At 39.6% G+C, this 23,071-nt stretch overlaps 1 long non-coding RNA gene across 2 annotated transcripts in view; it reads right to left on the bottom strand.

The window, feature by feature from the left end:
* Positions 1–12,434: 12,434 nt before the first annotated feature.
* The window catches only part of LOC114012017 (uncharacterized), a 100,053-nt gene continuing 89,416 nt past the window's right edge, over positions 12,435–23,071 (bottom strand). Inside the window, exons 6-8 of one of the 2 annotated variants that reach the window (XR_008748166.1) lie at positions 20,994–21,063; positions 19,407–19,782; positions 12,435–12,589 (exon numbers count right to left, since the gene is read on the bottom strand). This is a non-coding gene — a long non-coding RNA (uncharacterized LOC114012017). Of the gene's footprint in view, positions 12,590–19,406; positions 21,064–23,071 lie in introns of both variants that reach the window. The other variant, XR_008748167.1, reaches the window with a different exon arrangement.

Raw genomic sequence — 23,071 nt, 5'->3', positions numbered from 1 at the left:
AACTGTCTCGTTTCAGTTCCTCCCTCCCAGGACTGTCGGGGCTATGGCAAGCCTGGAAGCTGTATTCCAGTCTTGCTGGGAGGAAAGTGCTGCGTTTTGCTGCTTGGTATGCCCTATTACCACATGGTAAGTAGTGTTCATAAGCCTCACAGAGAGAAATGCATGTCTTTCAATTCACCTAGAAGAATGCTTTGCTGCAAATGGGATTTCTGTAAGGAAGAGTGTTGAGGGGAGAGAAAAAAAAAAAGAAAAAAAAAACCAAAAAACACAAACACAGAAAATACCTTCCTCTCCTGTAACAAGATAGACAACTTGTAGCTAGTAGGTGGTGCTACCCATTGCCATGGGGACATCCTCAAACTGTGACATACCTTTTCCCAAAAGTCCAGAGTCTGCCTAAGGAGCAAAATACTCAAAACACTCAAGGCTAGACTGAACCATTCCTCCCTTTACTGTCGAGTGTCTGCAAAAGGTGTAACTCCCCCTTTGCTGTGGCTGTGGTACTAGCTAGCATGGTTAGGGAAAATAGGGATACTTTGCTGACCTTTCAGGCTTTTTTTCAACAACCAAGAGCCATAGGTGAGCAGGCTCTGCTCTCTGTTATTAACCAGAACTAACTGGACAAGGGTAGGGGAAGGATGAAAGTTATGGTGTGAAAGTAATGGTTTACTCCCCATCTAGAGCAAAGATGGCATGTGGCAGAAGGCTGTCACAGCTGATTCTCTGGTCCATTGCTAAGATGGTTGTCACTATGTTTGACTTTCATTTATACTAAACCCTGAAGATACAATCTAGACACATTCAGCCACTGAAGGAGAACATGCTCTTTCTCATTCCACGGAAAGAAGATAAAACATAAATGCAAAAATATATTTTCATCATTTTCCCCTCAGCTTTCTCAGCGAAGGGTACACCTACCAGCTGTCATTGAATCGATGAAACACAACAATGTGCACAGAAGCACAAATTTGTCTATATTTGTTTCCCTTTAGAAAGGAAGAACATAAAAATGGCTGTGTCAGGCAAGATGAAAGGTCCATCTATCTTAGAATGCTCTCTGATGTGGTCAGTACCAAACGTGCCCAAAATATATGGGGATAAACAGGAGGCAGGAGTTCCCCACAGCCTTCTGTGGCCTGAGCCTATACAACTTCTTAAACCCAAGGTCATTCATTTGTGTTCCATAATCCAGAATGGATTTTTCATCCAGAAATTTTTCTAGTATGCATTTTAAAACCACATAACTTTTGTCACCCACAACCCCCTTGGAAAAGAGTCCTGCAGTTTGTTTGTTGGGTAAAAAAATAAGTCTACAGCACTTACATGGGGAGAAACTCTCAGTAATTGTGTCCTGTTCACAGCAGCGTTGGTCGGTATCACCCCCCCATTCAGTCACTTCTGGATCAGGATGAAGAGTGCTAGTCTATTCAAGCTCTCCTTTTGCAGAAACCACTACATACCTTTGATCATTCCCACTGCCCTTCTTTGGGTTTGCTGTAGGCTTTTTGAGATGGGTTGATCAGAACTGAATACAGTATCAGAAAGGAACTCGACATGAATTCATACAGGGGTATAATCATATGAGATTATCTGACACTTCCTACAGATGGACAATCAGCATCCCAAGAGTTTAGTAAGCCGTTTGTGCTCCTAGCACAACTCTAAGTTAATGGAGCAACATCATCCCCAATTTTGCAGAGCAAAAATGGGAGCCTGGGGAACCAAATGCAGTAATCAACAATTTACCATTCATTTTATCAGCAATGTATTTCTTTAAACAGAGGCAGTTATGTGCCTAAACACATTTGTAAATTTAAGCCTGAGAGGAAAATTTGCTCCAGTTCAGAGAGGCAGCGTGTGGCTGGGTGAGGGAATTAAAAGCAGGTCTCCCAAATCTCACATCAGCACCGTAATCAGTTGCTTTCTCTCATCCTGTGCACTCACTACTAATATTTAACATGCTTCATCCCCTATATTTATCTGTCATCTCTGGTATGTGCTTCTAGGTGGAATATAACAAAATCTTCACTTTTCTGAAAAGGGAAGGTTATGTAATGAAGAGCACTTAAACGTTGCTAAACTGAGATTTGGGTTTGGTAACATACAGACTATGAACAGCCTGCCTATTCATTTCAGTGCATTGCTCACCCCTATGGAAAAAGCAAGGGGGAAAAGGCATCATGTTTATTAGCTTTAATACTGGCTGCTCTTGCCAACTGAAAGCACTTAAATTCTCTCTTCCTACAGCTGCCTCTGCTGCAGACTTCTGAAACAAAGAAAACTGAAATAAGATAAAAAAGCAAAAAGAGCATAAGGGCTACTAAGTTGCTGCTTTAAAGTTTAGCTCTGTATTTAAAATTTGTAAGGTTTGAAAATGTGCCATTAAATTATACCACAGGCATCTACTTGATCAGAGTTCAGCTTGCACAGTCTCCTTTCTATTGACAACAATGATCCAGAGTCAGGTTTTTTCAATCAGGTTAGGAATTCACTGTTCAATTTATCAGGTTTGCTTTTGGCCTGAAAGAGGGCATATAAATTAAAAGCATACCCCAATAAGACACCAGCTTTGATGTCTAATAGGGGTTCCATGAATTCATTATTTTAATATTTTAGATTTATAATCAGAAGGCTAGCCATTTTGCTCCGGTCTACGTAACACGTTTTTCATGGTCCCTTTCCCAGCTCCCTCTGACAAATGTTTTCCTCAGATTACATTCATTAATACTGGCGATGTTTTGCAAGCCCTAGGGCACTAAGATCAGGGATGATTTGAAACATCAACTTTCCTAGATATTAAAAATATAGTTCAAAAGAAGTTTGCATCACTTGAAATATTTATCTTTAATAATGTATCAGCATAAATCTGCTGAAAAATTACTTTGAAGGGTGGTATGACATCTAGTAATGCAGAAATGATAAAAAAAAGTGAAAGAAAAGGGAAAGAACTAGTTTAGGAGAAACTACATAGGATAAGACTTGACACAGGACATTCAAGAGTTCACTTTTTTGAAGGAAGCTGCTGCCACTATTTACAAATGGTTCATCCTCTACTATCTGCTAGTACACCAGTGCACTGAAGTCCACAACATTCCTTCTTGGGAAAAGAATGAAAAAATCACAGATTCGCTCTAATCCCAAAATGCTTGTCCTCCTGTTGATCAGCCAGCCTGCATGGGTAGGACATGTAAACTAGCATGGTCTGGCTGCTTTGCCACTCCTTTGACATGAAGCAGTCAGAAAATTATTTTAGGTGGGTAGTTAAGCTGAGTTTACTTTTGTTCTGCATTGCTAGAGCAACACAAATCAGTGGGACAGTATGTGCAACAATCATCAGGTATACCAGAATCACCAACCATGACCAATAAACTATGGAAATTTCACATTAGCTCTTTGATGTTAAATCCATCACATTCTCAGCTGTACCTAAGCCAGCAGTCACAGGACAGTCACCTTTTCAATTGCTCTGTAGTGCTTAGGTGTGGTGGATGCCATACTGAGTTGCAGAATCAAGCCTCAGTTATTTATTGGAGTATTTGCTTCACAGATACTTTTTACTTCACTTTTTCTTTTAGAGAAAGGATCCAACGTGCATAAATTTTTCTTTTGATATTTGCACTGCATGGTAGCTGATTAGTGACAGAAAGTCACTCCGAAACATACGGAGTTATACAACATACTAATTCTCCTTTGTTTATATTGCTATGAGGAGAAACAGCCCCCCCGTCTCTCCAAAACATATTTAGATTTGCACTGTACCATTTAGAGTCATCCTTTATTAGAGAAGCAAAATTTTCAGGTGACATGATATGGTCATTTTTCCTTCTGGCATCTGTACTATAGGGGGAACAGAACTGGTAAAGCAGGTGTCAGATGAAATAATTGATGAATTTAGGAAATTAAACTCTTCCAACAAGATCTTTCGCTGAAGGACCTATCATATTACAGAGACAGTTTCCAATGGGACCAGTGCCTTTGCGATACTCTGATCAAGAGATCCCAACTCATTACATGAAATTGATGATTGGAGCTATGCATGTCCTAGTTTTTCTAGGTGCTGCCTTATATATTAGGTTATTTTATGTATTTTTTATTTTCATATGAATAACGTTAATCAGGTGAAAAAGTTCAAACTGAAATCATAGAATCACAAAATGGTTTGGGTTAGAAGGGACCTTTAAAGATCGCCTAGTATAACCCACCGCACCATGGGCAAGGAAATCTTTTAGCAGATCAGGTTGCTCAAAGCCTTGACCAGCCTGGCCTTGAACAGTTCCAGGGGTAGAACATCCACAACTTCTCTGGGAAACCTGTTCCACTGTCTTAATCAGCCTCATCCAACAAGGTGTCTTCCTTATATATAATCTAAGTTTACCTTTTTTGATTTAAAACCATTACCCCTTGTCCTATCACTACAAGCCATGGTAAAAAGTCTCTCTGTCTTTCTTATAAGCCCCATTAAGTATTGAAAGGTCTCCCCAGTAAGGTCTCCCTGGTGCCTTCTCTTCTCCAAGCTGAACACCACCAGCTGTCTGAGCCTTTCTTCACAGCAGAGGTTCCAGCCCTCTGATGGCTTTCATGGCCCTCCTCTGGACCCACTCCAACAGGTCTGTGTTCTTTCTTTATAGATGTCTTTTTATATATCTTTAAAACACTTCACTGGTTTGGGAAGGACTGCAGTTCCATACCTTTCTTGCTGGATTTAGTAAAAGCAGTAACAGTAGAAGTATTAGAACGGCTGAAAGCCCCTTCGGCAACCTAGGACCCTACTGTGGTAAAGCCATATATAAACAAATGCTGTTCCAAGAAGAGCTAGTACACTACTCGGTTCTGATTAACTAATGCCAATTGATTTTGAATTTTTAGCAAAGAATACATTCAAAGAGAAAGAAGTTAATGTTTTAGGTACTTAGAGGATGCCATGGAAGGCATCCATATTCTTTTCCCTAGGCAGCTTATTTTTAATTTTTGGAAACTCTTCCCTGAAGGCTGGCTGCAAGGGTCGATCAGGAGGGAAGGGCAATGCTAAGGGTATAAAATATACTTTAAAAAAAAAATAACTAGACAGTGGGCAAAATGATGCTCAGACTGAAAGACACTTACTCAAGAGAGGTAATACCACTATAAGGAATTCTTTTCATCAACAGAAGTTGAAATCTGGGTGGTCTTCAGGAGCCTTTCTTTATGGACAACTTGATTAAACAGCACGGTTAAGTAGCAATGGAAAATTCAAAGCATACCCCCCAAAAGAGTTCTAAAGAAATTCAGCTATGAAACAGAATAACTAACAAAAGTACACCCCCTTCTGCTTATTGCAATCTCTAGTACTTTCCAGCAGAGTGAGAAAAAACAAATGTCAAACTAAGATTTGTAAGGGGCTACAGAGGCAATTCTGGGAATTACAGACTAATGAGTCTGATTAACATACCAGAAAATTCATGTTTGCTAATTAGCATAAAATATAATAGAAGGTAGAACAGGTGGGCACATGAATAACTGTAACATACTCAGGCAGAATCAACATTATTTTTAGAATTCGTGAAACAGAGATTCAGGACGCTGAGAAAACGGTTTCAGGAGGTATAATGCGGCAGGGGTTCAACATGAAACCACACCCAACCACACACTTTAAATAAGACTGTTTGGGAACAGCTCTGAAGAGCAATTAAGGTGGCACAAGATAAGGGGGAAGACCTTTCAGGGATTAATAATAGTTTGGAAAACAGGAAGCAACAGGTTGGAACAAATGATTCATTCTCAGAAGGTAGGGAATTTGCCAGCACAGGTACCTCAAAAATCAATGCTGGGACCACTGTTGTTCAATAAACTAATGAATGATCTGGAAAAGTAAAAGAATAGTGAGGTCTGACATCGGCCTCAATAGCTCTCCATGGTGAATTCAAGAAAAATAAACTTGAGACAGGAAGCAGAGGGCCTTGAAGCAGATGGTAAGGAGCTCATAAGTGCTGAAAACAAGGGAGCTAGGGGAAAGAAGTAAAGTGAGGGGTAACAGAGAACAGGACTGGAAATGTTCTCAGTCCATCCCCTGCCTCAAGGCTGGGTCAGCTGTAAGATGACCTCATAAGATCATCCTTGACAGATGTGGTGGGAAAGCCTCCAACAATATAGCTTCTATAACATTGGGAAAGCACATTGTTCAAGTGATTCAGTCTCCTTGCTGTTAGGAACTCATACCTAACCTTAACCTTTGTGGTTGCAGTTCATGCCCATTGCCCACGCCATAAATACATGTAACAGATTACTCTCTTGCAGAAGGCTTTTACATCTTCAAAGGCCATTGTCGTAATCCCATAACCATGAAATGAGATACTCTAGACCAGTCACAGTTCTCTAGTGTCATTACCAAGGCTGAATAGAGCAAAAAGGTTACATCACATGACTTGCAAACTTCCTTTTGCTTATGCTGCTCACTATGAAGTTTGTCCTTGTGTAACAGTAAGACATTGTTGACTCATGTTCAGGTTGTTATCACTATACTCACAGACTCTTTCCTGAAGGACCGTTGCTTAATCAGTTTTTTTCCCATCCATATTTGTGTAGGTGATTATCACTGTCTAACTGAATATCCCTATTGATTTACAGGTTTTTATTAGAAACCGTTTCATCAGTTCACTGAGATAATTTTGAATTCCAACTCTGTCCTCCAGAGGATTTGCACTGCCTCCCAGCTTCATGTCAAGGCCAAGTTCAGGACACTGGTAAAGTCCTGGATAAAGTCTGACCAGAAAGACCCCAAACAAATCTCGATAGTACTGTCAGTTTCTGTTTAGACAAAAACCACAAAGAGTTACGGTCTAGATTTGGCTATCAACCAATTTCACGTTCTCCCTTCTAAACTTTCATGAACACCATGTTTATCTAAAGAGATGTATTTCCTGCTTCTCTCCTACCCATGTGGATTGTTTTCTTATCACACAAAGATACTGGATTTCTTTGATTTCCCTCCCCACCCTCCGTTGCTAAGTCCTTCCAATTGTTAAATATTCATCTTCAAGGTGAATGTAGCACAACCTGTTTCATAAATTGTTCCAGAATTTTTCTGGAACTTAAATGAAGACCTTTTTTTCCCTTTTGTAAATATAAAACTTTTCTAGTTTTTCAGTGCTTACTTGCTGTGATAACCGGTGTTATGGTTACCTTCTATATCTTAAACATTAGTGGTAGTATTTTCGAGCTCTTTAAATATCTCAGGACAATGTTGGTCAGCCCCACCCACCTGAAGTTGTTTAATTTTTCTAAGAACTCTCTAGGTTCTTCTTTCCTATTGTAGTCTTGAATCTTACCTCCTTTTACAATTAGTATTAATTACGAGGTAAGTTACTCCAAGAATTCTTTTCTACAAAGACTGATGCAAAAAAGACTTTGCATCCCACTAAGCCTTCTCACCCCCTTCTTGTACTCTTATTGCATGGAAGAGAAAGAAACCTATTTCACTGGTACTTCTCTTAGCAATTACATACCCATGGAAGGATTTCCTATTACTCTTGATGTATTTTACCAGGTGCCTCTTATTCTTGGCCTTGGATTTTTGGAATTTGTCCCTACATCCCCATTGTGCTCTGTTACAGTCATCCAAACTAACTCACAGGTTCAGTGTGTGTGTGTGCACATTAGAGGTCAGCAGTGACCTTGCCATTTCACAAAGATGGCTTTTGATACACTTCCTAGTATGCTTTGTCACTGCTGTATTTTTTTGCCTGTGCCATCAGCACCACCTCTTTGAACATACTTCTCTGTATTTAAGTTTACTAAAAAAAAAAAAATAAAAATCTGTTTTCTTGCTCTTATCCTTCCTTCCCTTCCTAAGTAGATGCTACCATTTTTGTGGTGGTTCTCATTCAAGGCACTCTCCACTTTCACATTTTCCAAACAGTAATATTGTAACTGGTTCATTACCTCCACCATTGCTTTTCCCATTTTCTGAATCAAAAGTTTGTCACAGGTCCAAAAACTGAGGGCCAGTTCTCATACTCTTGACAAACTTTTGATCAGTAATTGGTTGAAACAATAGTAAAGAGTCAACTCAGGTGACAATGGGCAAATTCAATGGGATAGTCAGCAGATTTCCATGGAAGTCATGCCCCAGAAATGCATTTGAATGCACTGGAGTTCTCTGAAAGAGTTAAAAAGCATATGGAAAAATGTAATCCAGAGGATACCTTCCTCCTGCCCTTTTACAAGGTTCACCATGTGTGACTTTCAAACTACGCTCTCCTGGGATAAAAATGAAGGTCCCCTCAAGGACATCAAAGATTAATTACTAGTTAAGGGATAAAAACTTAACAGTAAGAATAAATAGTCAGTTTTCACATTTCAGGAAGGTTACTAACAATGGTCTTCTGTACTTTAAGCTAATGCTCCTCAACACATTCATGAATGAGGTGGCTAAGTTTCCTGATTATTCAGAATTACTCACTTGCAAGCTGACTGTGTAGAGCTGGAGGAAATATCATGTTTCTAAGTGAATAAGTAACAACATGCCAAATTAAATCCACTATCGCTAAACACAAAGCAAAGAACAGGAGAGGGAAATAACCATACAATGTAAACACAAAAAATGAGTTCCAAATTAGATGTTACACCTTACAAAGAGATCTTGCACTCATCCCAAAAAACATTGTCTTCATGCTCGGCAGCAGATTAAAAAAGGTAAAATGGACCACTGGGGACTAACAGGAAAGGAAAAATGCACAAAGCGGAGGGTATCATTACACAACTCTGTTACACTGCATACAGTTCACTTTACCTCATCCCCCCCTAAAAAATAAGGATAACAGTTATTCACAGTGTCTTATAACCCAGTAACTAGGGATACCATATGTAATTATCAAGAAGATTCAAAGTATCTGAAAACTAAGAGCTGTTTATGTATGTTTCATAATTTAATTATGGAACAGACTCCACAATTCACATAACAAATCCCATCAAAACTATTAGATGCAACAATACACAACAACCTTCGGCTCAAGTAATCTTTAAAATCTTGAATGTCACCTGAAGGGAATTTATACATCACTTTTCTAATATTCTTTCCATCAGCATCCACCACTGGTCACTCTTAAAGTAGAATAATAGGTAGATATTAGTTTGATGCAGTGCAGCTGCTTTTAAATAACTGCAAAGCTGTGCTATTAGCTGGTTCCTAATTTCAGTAACACAGATTGGCAGTATAGCACATTTTACTTCAGAGGCAAAACAGAAGAGTCTACTCAGGGATTTTTTTCATTATTAGTGCATCATGAGTGAGCTTTTCATAGAAATTCAGTTCTTGCTCTGGAACAAAAAAAAAAACCCCACCCATACAAAGAGGGAATGGGTACAAAACCAGTAATATGGGCATCAAGGTACAGGTGGAAATGTAGGAGTGTGTTAAGAGTGTGAAAGCCAAGATACGGACCAGTGTCACAAAAAGGGTGAAGAAAAGATAAGTCAAGGCCATCTCATGCACAGTTATCCTGATCCGATGCAGTCAAAAAAATAAGTTGGTGGAGTAACAGTGGCAAGAGCAGGAGAGGGAGCCTGTGAGGTGAGGGTGGAAGGAAGACAGGGAAGGAGAGTGGATACAAGTGATGGGGCGAGAGTCACAGCTGAGTGGCAGGGGAGCCATTACAGCTAGTACTGTATACACATAATAAGATAAATCTATTGCTCGCTTACTAGGTTTATACAAATTTTACAGAAACATGAGGCTCCCAGTGGATGAAAAAGTGTTACATTGCCATCTAGAGCAGAAAAAAGGAAAATATAGGAAAATGTTAGGTGAACACAGCTGCTTTGGAATTAAAAAAACATATTTATATATATATATATCTTTAGAACAGAGAAGCATTCAGAACCTCTTCCACCAGGAAATCCTCAGGAGCAGTAAGGATGCTTTCTGTCAAACCCCGATGTGAAGGGAAACTCCCAGTCACTACAAAACAGGACCAGAGCTTTGGCACCATGTGGCCTGTAGATGAGCCTCAAATTAATAGGTTAGAGAGAAAAATAGCTACAGGAAGAAAATATTTGATTTGACAAGGCAAATTTCACCAGTGGGCTTCTCTGCTATCCTCTTTCTGAAAGGGGCAGATGCTTCAAAGGAAGGCTTGAGAAACTTTGCAAAGAAAAACTGTCTGTTGAGGGTTTTGTTGTTTGCTTTTTAAACTAACCCAGCTAAATCAATGTTTGGTTCTTACACGATAGAATAAAAGTTTATTCAATTTCTAAATCAATTTTCATGCCCTGATATAGCTATGTGCATTCTCTCTGCAGCAATATAAATACAAGTCAGTAAGTACTCATTATTAGTAAGAACAAAGACAAGCATACTTTCTAAGTTATAAGACAGGATCTTAAAGGACTGGATAAGGATAATTTCAAGATATTCTTCACAGACTCAACAGTTTCACAAATTAAATTAACTTCTCGACTTGCAACTTTAAAGGGATGTATAAAATCCAAGTTAGAACAGCGTGTGAATACTCAAACAGCCATATTGCCCCCTGAATTGCACTACCACTGGCCGATGCCTTATATCTGTGACAGAAATTCAGCTATTGGAATGAAGAGCACTACTCAACTTATTCTGTTCAATAGATCCCAAAATCAGCAAAGCACACGCTAAGCAGCAAGTTCATAAGCAGTGTGGTGGCAGGAGGGAGGAGAAGGCACCCTGGCTGCTGTAGGAAAGCAATGCTGCCCCTCTAGAGCCCTTCCCTTGTACCGTCCCCACCACACACAGCAGAAGAATGTACCACCTCCACCTCTGACCCTGCTGCCACCACTGAAACCACCTTCCCCACTGCCATCACCACAAGTATTCACACCGTACAACCCCATGGATAGTGACTGCCTCCATCTGTCACAGCGGGAGGCTGGGCTCCCTGTGTCGCAGGCTCGCCTACAGCACCCTTATAAACGAAGGTGTGGTGGGGCAGGCACTGATTTCCACCATGCCACAAAGCACAGCAATACCTTCAGGTTTCTGAATCATCAGTATCCATGATAGTCCATATAACAGTCAATTTACAGCCTGAGAGGGCACCCAGTAGCTTCCGACTGTTACCCTGTCTTCCCTGTACAACCTCTACAAATCTGGTAAGTCACAACAGCCAGAACTGTTTGCTTAGGATGGAGCAAGAGCAAAATTGAATTACCTCTTGTTATTAAAGAAATTTGTCCCAGAGGAAGGTGTTGAAACTACTGAAGCAAGAAAGTGAGAGAGCATTTTATGGCTCACTGCATTGTGAATGGTCTATGAATACACAGACAAAGTAGTCTCCAAAGCTAGCGGACTCCAGCTATGAGCTCCATGTTTGATTAAAAAATTATAAATGGTCAGACACATACTCCTGCTCTGTTCTCCAACACTTTATGACTCCTTTCCGTTTTACAGTACTCAGTGCCAAAGCTTGCCTAGTCCAGGCATGCACTGAGACTCCAGTCGTTTACCTTAGTTGATTCGAGCTGACATGTTCAAAAATTATTATATCCATTTGTTCTGCTAGATGTTTTGTCTCCCTTGCTTATACTTCTTAATTTCACACTTCTCCTATTATTGGTCTTATGACTAAAGGCTTTAATTTATTCACCATACGATGCTTTTACACACATTTTCTGTCATTCACTACACATTGTCTCCGTTGTGTCCCAGCATCTCCAGGGTGTAGTAAGAAGAACTGAGAATATAAAAAGTTACACTATATATTACCTCATATGTCTGCCTTAGACTTTAGCTATTGAACTTCTATGCACTTTAATGGAGCAGACTTTTCCCTACTGAAATTATTCAATCATGAAAGTTTAATAGTAGGTGTGAGTCCGCATAGTATCAAAGAGCAAAATCAGAATGTTAGCAGACACAGGAAAATGTAATCAAGACACACCTTAGTACCTCAATAAACCTGAGGAGAAAGTTATCAGAAGCAGCAAGACAATCCCTGCCTTTCTTTTATATCCTTCTTCCACCTTCGTTTTCTGTCCTTTGTTTCCCTGCTCCAAGTTTGAGTTTTGTTCACACTTTCCTATGTGAGAGGGTTTTTAGCACTATGTATACACAAGACTACTTCAATTTTGAAAGAGAAATTATGTCCAAATCAATACATCACTTAATAATTAAAAGTTCACATGGAGATGTCGTCACTGCTGGGTATACAGGAAGAGGAACATCCATTGCATGTATGAGAAAAGACAGTGAAAACCTTTCTGCCTAAAAAGTCTCAGATTTCTTGTCAGGATCTCAGTGGATTTTGACTCCTTTTTAATCCATTGCAACTACTCTTAAGCAGCATTCCCAACAGTTGCTTAAGTTACTAAATATTCAGATGCAGTCTTAACAACCATCTCTGGTGGGTTTTGCTACCATGACAGGAAGATTCAAAGCATGGCCTTCCCCAGCAAAGCCAATGCCTCCACATACCTGCCTTTGAAAAGAAAGCCCAGAGGGAGATGCTGCTATCCCAGTTTTATATCCGCACAAGATTTCCCTGCTGCAGCGGAGGAACAGTCAGCAGGTATCCTCTGCAGATGTCTTCTAATGGAATCACTTAAAGGAGACATAGCTTGTTGAGATTCAATATTTAATGGTCTGAAATACAGAGAACACATAAAAATCTTTCTAAACCTAAAGCAATTGCCATACGTAGTAAGGAAGCAACAGGTAAAAGCCAACAGAGCTGAACTCTGAAAGCAGATTCTTTGATTGCATTTTTTTCTATGACAAGTGCTGATAAAATTATTTCTTCAGATCAGTTTCACATTAACAGGCATTGCCTGATCTGTGAGGAACACCTGCAGCTCTCTTTCCTCAGCCACCTCTTACAATTTGACAATAATAACAGAGAGCAAATGTTTTGAGAAGAACCTGGAAAGCAATGGAAGGCTAATTAAACCAACTTACTCTCTGAAGCTATAATTAAAATACAAGCTTCCTTGTACCCTTAAGGACAAATTAGAAACAAGGGCATCAAACAAGAATCTATACAGACACACTACAGTCAGAAAAAAATGCAAGCAGTATGCTAAAAAGAAAATCAAATAAAATGTCTGCTGATGATGAGAAAATGTACATAATAGACATAGTACCTTGCTGACTTTCCCCACAAATATCACTGCTACAAACTGCTAAGGTTTTTTTGGAAGTCTGACATCCGAGATCAGTTCCTCTTGATCCCGTTCCCAAGTTCTGGCACTAGAGAACTGCATTAGAAAAAGAGCTTACCTCCTTCAAAATGTAAATGTACTTTTCCGCCTAAGAGACCACCTAGTTATTGTGATGATTACTTCTGGCTAACCTGCAAGTTGTAAGCTTCCGGAGGCTAATTAGAAAGCATCTCATAACCACAGCTGTCATAATGAGGCACACCTACCACCTCTTTCTTGTTACCTCAGCTAGTGCTCAGCTTCAGAAATCATTTTCAGAAAAGCATAACAAAAAAGCTTCACTCTATATGTATATCACTAAATCTATATAAATGCACTCTAAAACCTTAGTAGTGCTCGTTACAGTAATTTTATCAGCCTGAGCATTTTTTACATAGAGCTCTGAATTAATATCTCCTCTCCACAATTATTCTTCTAAACCTTCTGTAACTGCATTCTGTAGAATTTGTTTAGGTCTTTTCTATTTTTCAATAAATGGAAGGGAATATGGCTCATTGGAAATTAAAATTGCCAGGTTAAGTACCACCTTGTATTTTTATGGTTTGCATTTGTGTAATGGGAATGAGATTTATGTCCCTAACCTTGAAATATTCTGAACCAATTATTTACTTAATATTTATGTTAAATTATCTATGATTGCAGCACTGGCTATGAAAGCAACCAGAAAAAATTCTGCAGGTGGCCTGTAAAGCTAATTTTGAAGTTAGCTGTACTAGGCTCATGCAGTGGTCTTACAGAATATTAATAGTGTTATAAACTACAGTACCCTCAGGGTGTTCACCTGCCATGGAATTTAATTTACTTCATATCTCATCTAATAGACTGAATCTCATCTATTAGGTAAATATAATGTGAATACGTTTCCTTGTTTCTCTAAGGAGTTTATTGGTAAAACCTGGAGAGGCATTCTCACAGAATCTTCTACTGCTATAATTAGCTTGAAATTGAGCTATTGTGCTCTTTTCTGTATTAAGCAATACAGAATATACAGTCTTAGTACAAAACAGCATCATGCTCAGAGTCGATGCAGCAGCTGCATTGCTCATGCAACACATTTGTGTTTATTCTTTGTATTGCAAGGAGGAAAAACTACAGCAATCTCTAGGGATTTGAGCCAGAGGCCATGTCACCACCGTGCTAAGTGCTGTGCCAGCCCAGAGGAGATCTTCCCAGAGACAGCGCTACGCTCAGCCCTTGGTAGCTTAAGTGGCACATTCTCCTGTTTAAGCAGATAGACCTCAGTTTTGCAGGATTATGTGACCGGCGAAGTTGACTGAAAACAAATCTGGTATTGTCTGCAGCCAGCACATCAGCACAGCTTCAGTGGTGGGCGTGGAGAAGGGTTTGAGTATGCTTTGTCCCTGTGCACTTCTAGCAGCGCCTAACGCCTGGCTGCGGCAGCGCTGTGAGGTTGGCATTTGTTGCCGGTGCATCCAAAGCATCCTGAAAGAGCAGTGTACTGGGCAGGCTGATAGGCAGCACACAGGGAAGGCATTTTCTAGGGGAAAGGGTAGGTGGCACGCGGTGTGGAGACGAGCACGCTTTCTGATTAGCTCTACTTATACTAAAAACTGTCCTGATAAGAGAGAGGAAGGCCATGGGAATTTTTGCTCCTTCTTTGTTTTCACAGGGACTGTTCTGCGCATAGAATGGTTTGGGTTGGAAGGGACCTTTAAAGGTCACCTACTCTAACTCCCCCTGCAATGAGCAGGGACATCTTCAACTAGATCAGGTTGCCCAGAGCCCTGTCCATCCTGACCCTGAATGTTTCCAGGGATGGGGCATCTACCACCTCTCTGGGCAACATGTCCCAGTGTTTCACCACACGAATTTAAAAAAATTTCTTTCTTATATCTAGTGTAAATCCACCCTTTTTTAGTTTAAAGCCATTATCCCTTGTCTTACCGCAACAGGCCCTTCTGAAAAGTTTGTCCCTATCTTTCTTACAAGCCCCCTTTGACTACTGAAAGGCTACAGTAATGACCTACTGCCGCACAGTATCGAATACATTTGGTTTATTCTTTGCAGCCTCTGTTCATGACAGTTATGGTTATTTAACACCAAGGGCACTCCTACAGTTAGTTCCTTCATGCTACTCTGTCCGTCAGGTGGACAGACTCACACACTTTTTCAAAAAAATACAAGAGAACATAGCCTTACAGATACCCCAGAATAAGCCCATTTACCCATGGCCTGCAGTTCTGTGCCTGAGGTGTTGTCATAATAACTGCCAGGGATAAGTCCTCCAGAAAAGCTAGTAGGGGCAGGGAATTCAGGCACCTGACATGGTAAGTGTTCTCATTCTGTGTATGCCATTTATGATTCAACTTAGTTGTTATGTCAGACAGAGGAAAAAGGCATGCAAGATGCATAAAAGCAGAAAAATGCATCGTATAAACAACTTTAGAGAGGGAGAATGAGAAAAAGATAGAACCCATGGGCAACTTAAAAAATAAAAAGTAGATGTTATAGTTCACTGAATCAAATATGACATTATAGTGCAGAGGAAATTGAATTCATCTGTACTCGATAAGGGTGGCTTCATTATTCACTTGTGTCTTTGCTTAGTTGTGACACTCATGACTGATGAGACCATCCCCATCTCATGAAGATAAATTCAATATCCGTAGTATCATTCTAATATATTCTCTATATATAGAGAATGCGTTTAATGGATGGTGGTGGGATAGTATTTTTATCTTCACTGGCTCATGAAAGGAAGGAGCACAATTTCCCAGAGCTGACATGTTGAGTGAGTTTATATGGACCCCTTTTCACAGCCTCTGTGCTGAGGATGAAAATGTCAGTACGAGGACATGGGAGAGGGTAGCACAGAGGTTGACTTCACTGACTTATCATCTAAGATCTGAATCCAGAATTGGATCAAAATGGAGCAGAGATTTGGCCATTGTATCCTAATCATGATTAGATACCTGTCTGTGTATGAGCACACCACCACCAGAATACAGACAGAAAGAGGAAGCAGTGCTGAAAGGCACTGACATTAATCTAGTGTTGCTCAGAGATGTAACTTTCCTCCTCTTCCTCCATTCTAGTTCAGTTTTCCAAACCAGCAAAACATTTCTCCTTGATGAGGTCTCTAACTCACATCTCCTCCCTCCTTCAGTAGCATCATGTGTTCATGCACACCTCTAGCAGTCTAGTTTTAAAATGGGGATATCCCGGAAGCTGTTCAGCAGAAGTGATCCCAGAAGAGATTAATAAGTAAAGCATACAGGGGGAGGTCAAGGGTAGCTAGCATAAATTTAATCTACTATGCATCTGTAATTTATCACAGCTCCATACAGAGTGTTCACATGCCTCTTCATGAGAAAGTTTTTTCCTGATAGATCCAGGGGAAAGAGGGAGAGCACAAGCCAGCACAGGTTTCTGAAGTGCTGTCTCTGTGCATCCCACTGATGAAGCAAACACACATCCAGACATACACGTCAGTTCAAAGCCCTAGTACAGCTGGCTGCTCCAAAGTATAGGAATTTCCATCGGGAAACTTTTCTCTGTATTGGGACAGAGGTCCATTAATTCAATATTCATACTCTCGCAACAGGACAAGTGATTTTGCTGACAGGTAAAAGAAACATTGGAGAAGAAAATTCTGGAATAAGCTGCACATACAGAATTTCCTTTCAAATCCCATCATTTGGCAGCTGACATACATCAACTGCATAATGATTTATATAACTTCTTGTGTGTAACTTTAGCAGTGTAACTGGGCAACACCAGTATTGCTCGGTTTGTCAGTGTCTTCATCACAGCCGCTTTGAGAGTTTCATAACACAACCATTAAAATCTGCTTCAGGCTGAAACTTGGCACACAAATGCATGAGGAAGCCAAAGCGAGAAATAGTTGCTTTAATTTCCAGAAAAATTATTACATACTGCTTCTGTTCTGGAGTATGGAATAGATAACTTGCTTTGATTATCATATGTATAAATTATTAATGGAATTTTCTTCTTCTTTGGTCTAAAACTGTAATTATATCAAGCAGATATTTTCTGTCATCATCTACATAACAGAACATTAACTTGTTAAGCATACAGCAACATTCCTCCACCAGATGATCAGTAGCAAAGAGGTGTTATGAAATAAATACCAGTTGTATAACCAACTGAAACGCAAATTTTAAACTAGGTCTAAGGTGTTCAAAGGATAACAAGAAAACCATCTGGGGAAAAAGTGACAGAGCAAAACAAAAAAATCCACAAAACAAATCCTTTGCTTTTTTGTTGTTTCACATTTTGACAAAAGTGTATTACGAATCTACTCATTTGTTTCAATGTACAAAGAGCCCCTTACGTGGTCCTCCCAGCTACCTTTCATTGCTGCATGTCCTGATTCACTGAAATAAATCTGTATATTATTCTCAGATTCCAGAAGGAACATAGAAAAGCTGGTTTTATAACTAGTCCTAGAAACACGTACAAGAAATTGCATGTGTACATGTATATATTTATGAGTCACATTTAGATTCACTGGAAGGCTGAACTTAAAGAGTTAGGTCCTCTCTTAATTCAGTGGAGCCAGGTCAATTTACACTGGTTAGAGAACTGCCCCAGTGACTCACTGTGACATTTCTACCTGGCTTTAATGAAGTTTTATGTACATATTTTTTCTCTCTGATTTTCAATATAGAATTTAATTGATACACGGTCTAAAATATTATCAGGTAAACTCATTTCAAATGGAAGTATCACTTTCCAAGTGATCAAACTGTCCATCTAATTCACTCCACATAAAGCCTCTATTCAGACATCTTTAATATTGATGTTATACTTTTTATTAAAGATTTTCAAGATACCACGGAATTTTGAAACCTTATACACACAAATGTTTGACAGTATATTATATATATAAAAAAAAATAATAGAAGGAAGCTAAACGTCTTTTTCTTTCTCAACATACAATGTGCATTGGAGACTTTTCCTACTGTGCAGCATAGACTTTCTGCTGCAGTTGAGATAAAACAAATGCTTAAACCAAAACCTGAATAAATTCTGATTATAGAAGAGAAAGGTATGGTTAATACAGAGGAAACTAGAGAAAAAAATATCTCATTAGTGGCATTTTGGTCAAATTCTTCTCTATTTTCTCATCAAAAAAACGTGTCTACTCAACAGCAGAGGCAACATTACCCTCGCCTCCCCGCAGCATGCGATTCAAGCTCAACAGCACTCCATACACGTTTGTTCCCTGTGTGCTCCACTGGTAACACAATTGCGGTAATTACAGCATGAGCATGTTCTATGAAATGGATACTAGTTCATTAATTAGAAGATGAACGTAATTGATTATTTCAACAGCAAGGCTAAACACAAGGGTAATCCCACAGAGAGATTTGTAGGGGGAGTTCTGTCCAAGATGTGCCCTTGACTTAGTGGCTTCTCCCAGGGGGTAGCTTTAAAGGAATAGAGCCTAACAAGGTATTAATTACAGATTACTATTAGTGATAGTTAAGTTATTTGTGACCTGTTCCCCTTCGCAAATTGTTCCAGAACTGATGTGTATTACAGGGTATGTGTTTGCCACTTACAACCATCAGCCAGACACTTGGAGAGACAATTGGCACGTGGAGGTACTTGGCCATCTCTTCTATTGATGTTCTGGTCAGATAACACTCAGATTCAATCTCATCTTTGCTGTTGATGTCACAGTGGCTTGATAAGCGTGTGCAATAGCACACACTTTTCTCCCTTGGTTTGGCAACAGAAATCTTTTGAACAAAGGAAGGCTGAGCAGTAAGAGTGAGATATCCCTGTTCATGCCACCTTCCTTATCTTTGTCACCGAGCACATGGCTTACCAGGAAGGCATGTTGCAGATGAAAATCCCCTCACACAGCTTGTTAACACAGATGCACAAATCAAGCCCTTACATTTTGGCATTCAGACCCTAGCCATATTTTCTCAAACACCATTCTGCATTAGCTGACAAACCCCTAATTAGGATCACCAAAGGCCTAATCATAGCAATGACTTAAATCGGTCCATTCGTGTTTTTTTAAAAATGGATTCAAAGTGGATCAACCAAGCTCCAGCCAAACTGGAGCAGCCACGTCCTTGTTTCTCTCTCACCTTGTCACAGGCTGATTTAAGGGTTGTGGCATCTGGCTTGGCTGAAATGTTGTACTCAGTCCAGCTCATGTCTGACCACATATGGGAGTACTAGAGAAGGGGGAAAACCAAGAAGCTTTTCCTTACCTCATTACATTCTTAGTAATCACTTACCCTTGGCAGTCACCAGCTCTTGGCAGCCCTCTGTGTTCCCCGAGCCTGGAAACAGGTCCTGTCTTGCGCTGGCAGCAGAGGCACCAACAGAGCCCTAGAGGGCAAGGGCAATGACAGAGCCTCTTGCCACCTCTCACCTGGTAAAAAGCAGACAGGTCTCACATGGGAAACAGTATATACCACTTCTTTTCAAATAACGGTGCTCCCTTTCATGATTATTGAATAGTGAGTCAGAGTTCATCCAGAAACTTACCAATTGGGCTGGGGTCTGAAGTTACCAGGTAAACCCTGGGCTGATGTAAACCAGTAAGAGGGCACTGATCTCCATAAAGATATGCTGATGGACACGTACTGAGGATACTCTCTGTAACCTTGCCTGAAATGATTAAATCAATCCAGATGCTTTGATATGGACACTGTAGACAATAACAGTATTAATCTCAATAAAATGATACTGAGAGTAGAAGTGCTTTTCAGTTTCTTTATTTGATTAAAGTGATTCTGGCTCAATGTCTCATGCATATTATCCCATGATGTAATTGAATAAGGAGATTGAAACAGAAAGCTGCCTCTGAGTAAGGGAATACTTCACTGGGGCTTTTGTTCTCATTTAGTACGGTTTAACAATTCCTTCCATTCACTGATCACGGATGCCCGAGAAACCTGAACACACATACCCTGCCTGGACAGGGCTACACTCCATGGCCCATCGCGTTTGGAAGCACTCACATTTGTAATGGATAAGAATCCAAAATAGTAAAAGTAACCACTTAGGTCAAGTTCTTCTTTTCCTCAGAAACACACATAAACTCCAGGATATTTGTAAGTGCCAAAGGAAAAAAAAAATCTTTAAGTCTTTTTTTATTGTGTCAAGAAGTCAAAGACAAATGTTTGACAGCTTGTGTGATGCTCAGTGGTAAGCTCTAAATGCCACTGTTGGGTTTTTTTTCTTTCTTATATAATGTTCTGGGTTTTTTAGGACAATTTATGATAGCAGTAGAAAAAAATCAGAACTTCCTCAGTTTTAAACAACATTCTGTTGAATTAGATTAATATTAAATGTTTGTTACATAAACAGACAGCATAGATGAGTATTAAGAATTGAAAATTAAACACTGTGAATTAAATCTCTGCTGCAAGTGAAGCCAGTAAGGATAGAGTCAGGTCAAAAACACCTAAGGGAAACACAGGTTTATGGTCTACTGATCAAATGGATGCAGATGTTTAAAGGATATGGTCTTCATTAAGCTGCTCCTTTAGTCCACAATGAAATCAACTTTAAAAGCAGATGAGGCTGGAGAGATAACTCTCCTTTTAAGAAAGCTCTAAGTTATACATGTATCACAAAGATAAAAAGTAGCTTGCAATTACTATTTCTTTCTTTAACTAGTATTTCTAAATTTCTAGTTTCCAAAGAGTCTTGCAAATCCACTCAGCAAAGCTGGCTACAACATTTGTTACATGCTATGGGTGATATAATCCTATAATTTCCAATGCAATAATGAGAGGTTTAATTTTCCATTTCTTCCCTCTGTGAGATGGTGTCTGGCTTTGAATTCTCATTTATGTCTGCATGAGTACACAAACCTGATCCGCATCATTGTGAAGTCAATACCTGTTCCGACTTCTTTTTCGTTGTTAAAAAGCAAAGCCTGACCTGTAATTCAAAGACATAAGAAAAAGTTTATCCCATCAGGAGTCTCTCTCTTTTTTACTTAAATCTCCTCTGACATGAGGACTCATCAAAGGAGCTTTTAAGAGCTGGATAAGTTCATAAAATATTTACTTCTTTTCTTCTTCGGGAATTCCCATGAAAGGTTAACAATAATTTTAAACTCCATAAACCAGCAGATTTGAACACTCGCTCCAATAACATGCATTTTTTCTGAGAAACAGAGAATCCCTATCAAATCTGAGACTAATTCACAAGGGACCTAACACAGAGAGAAGTCACAGCAGTTCCTCCCCACTGCCAGGGACTGCTGGGACGTGAGAGCTGGATGATTTCCACCACCAAGGGAGAAGAGGGGGAGGCAAGGCAAAGGGCCAGGAAAACTGTCTTTGTTCTTCTCACACAGAGAAAATAGTATGGAGGGTTGCTATTCTCTTGTCTCCCTATGGAGCCTTTCCATCTTCCAGCTACCCAGAAAGAGAGCTTTCTTCTTTCCCTTCACTTCTTTCTTAGTGGGAGTGTGGAGGTAGGGTTGGGAAGAGCTGAGAACAGACAGCAACAGCTTATCGTTCAAGTATTTCCTGTCCAGAACAAGCTGAAAACCTCAAAAGTTAAATATAAAACACATTTACCCATCTCTCTTTTTATTGTGCTGAAAAACGGTTGTTAGTGTTTTATAACCCAGAATAAAATGCAACATCTTATCTTTAATGCTTGGAACATCTTTAAGTACATCAGCCAAGTAGGGCTGTTTATATTTGCACATGATTGTGCATGAATAGAGCTGCAAAACTGTGCATTAGGATGGTGGAAACAATAGACCAAAACAGGGTTTTTTTCATCAAAAATAGTTGTATATTTGTGAATGTTCTCAAAATATACTTTTCCAATAGTAATGTCTTATTTCCACATATAATTTTGACTTCTTTGGGGGGAAAAAAGAGCTCATACACGTGAAAGCAAAGAGAAAGAAAAAAAAAAAATATTTTAGCCAAAGGCTGAAGATTTTTCCAGGGAAATATGAACATATGTCATTCTGCTGAAGCAAAACATCTTAGCATATATAAGCAAATGTTTCACTTCAGTTCAATATTCAATTTGATCCTTGTAAGTTGTCACAATGCTTCATAAGAACTGTATTTCAAGAGCTAAACACCCCCGTTTTCCCAAAGCAACCCGCTTCCTCTGAACTGCTTCCCAACAATGGTTCCCATTTTGTACCACGACAAGTCCCTGCACTAACGCGTGCTGCGGTACAGGCAGGGCAGGCTGACCCATGCAGCCCAATGAGGTACAAGCTAGCTGCACTTCAAATGGTAAGAAAATCACAGTGGTGCCCTAGTAAACTACAGTTAAAAAAATATATATATAAAATTAAAGCTAAACTTTTTAACATCAGATTGTCCCAAGATGAAACCTCTTGGTTTGGTTTAGATAAAAACTGAGACATTGTAAATCACATTGGAGCAACTTGAGATAAATGTTTTGCTTTCTGTTTGCAGCCAAGTATTTCCATGCTTTAAAGGAAAAAACAGAATTTTCCAAGAAAAGTAGAGACATATTTTAATAAGCCCTACTGGGCCTGAATCCATACCCATTTACTCTGGTACAAATTGGAACTAATCCCAGCATATAATTGTGAAACCAAATTCTGGGCCATTCACATGACACTTCATACTCAGACCATAAAAAGTCCATCCTCAAATTCAGTAATGTGGCCTAAACTGCCCCTCCTGGATGCCATACACCAGCACTTCACATAAGGTTCCTGGGATGCTCTAGTCCTCCAGCTCAGTGCAGAGCAACGCAGAAAACACTTTCACTTCAAATCCCTTACTATGCCATTCCTTGTACAAAATCTCCAGGGCTTTTAGTTTATCCAGGCAAAGGTTTTTAAGGAAGTCCTGAAAATTTTGATCTGCAGTTGAGGAAATCCAACCACCACTTTAGGTCTGTCTGTATGACAACTGCGACAATAAAAACAATGACGACT

The sequence above is a fragment of the Falco peregrinus genome, chromosome 7 (assembly GCF_023634155.1).
Source record: "Falco peregrinus isolate bFalPer1 chromosome 7, bFalPer1.pri, whole genome shotgun sequence".
Classification (NCBI taxonomy): domain Eukaryota; kingdom Metazoa; phylum Chordata; class Aves; order Falconiformes; family Falconidae; genus Falco; species Falco peregrinus.
Note: the sequence above shows the minus strand (reverse complement) of the source record. Positions and strands in the feature narration are given on the sequence as shown.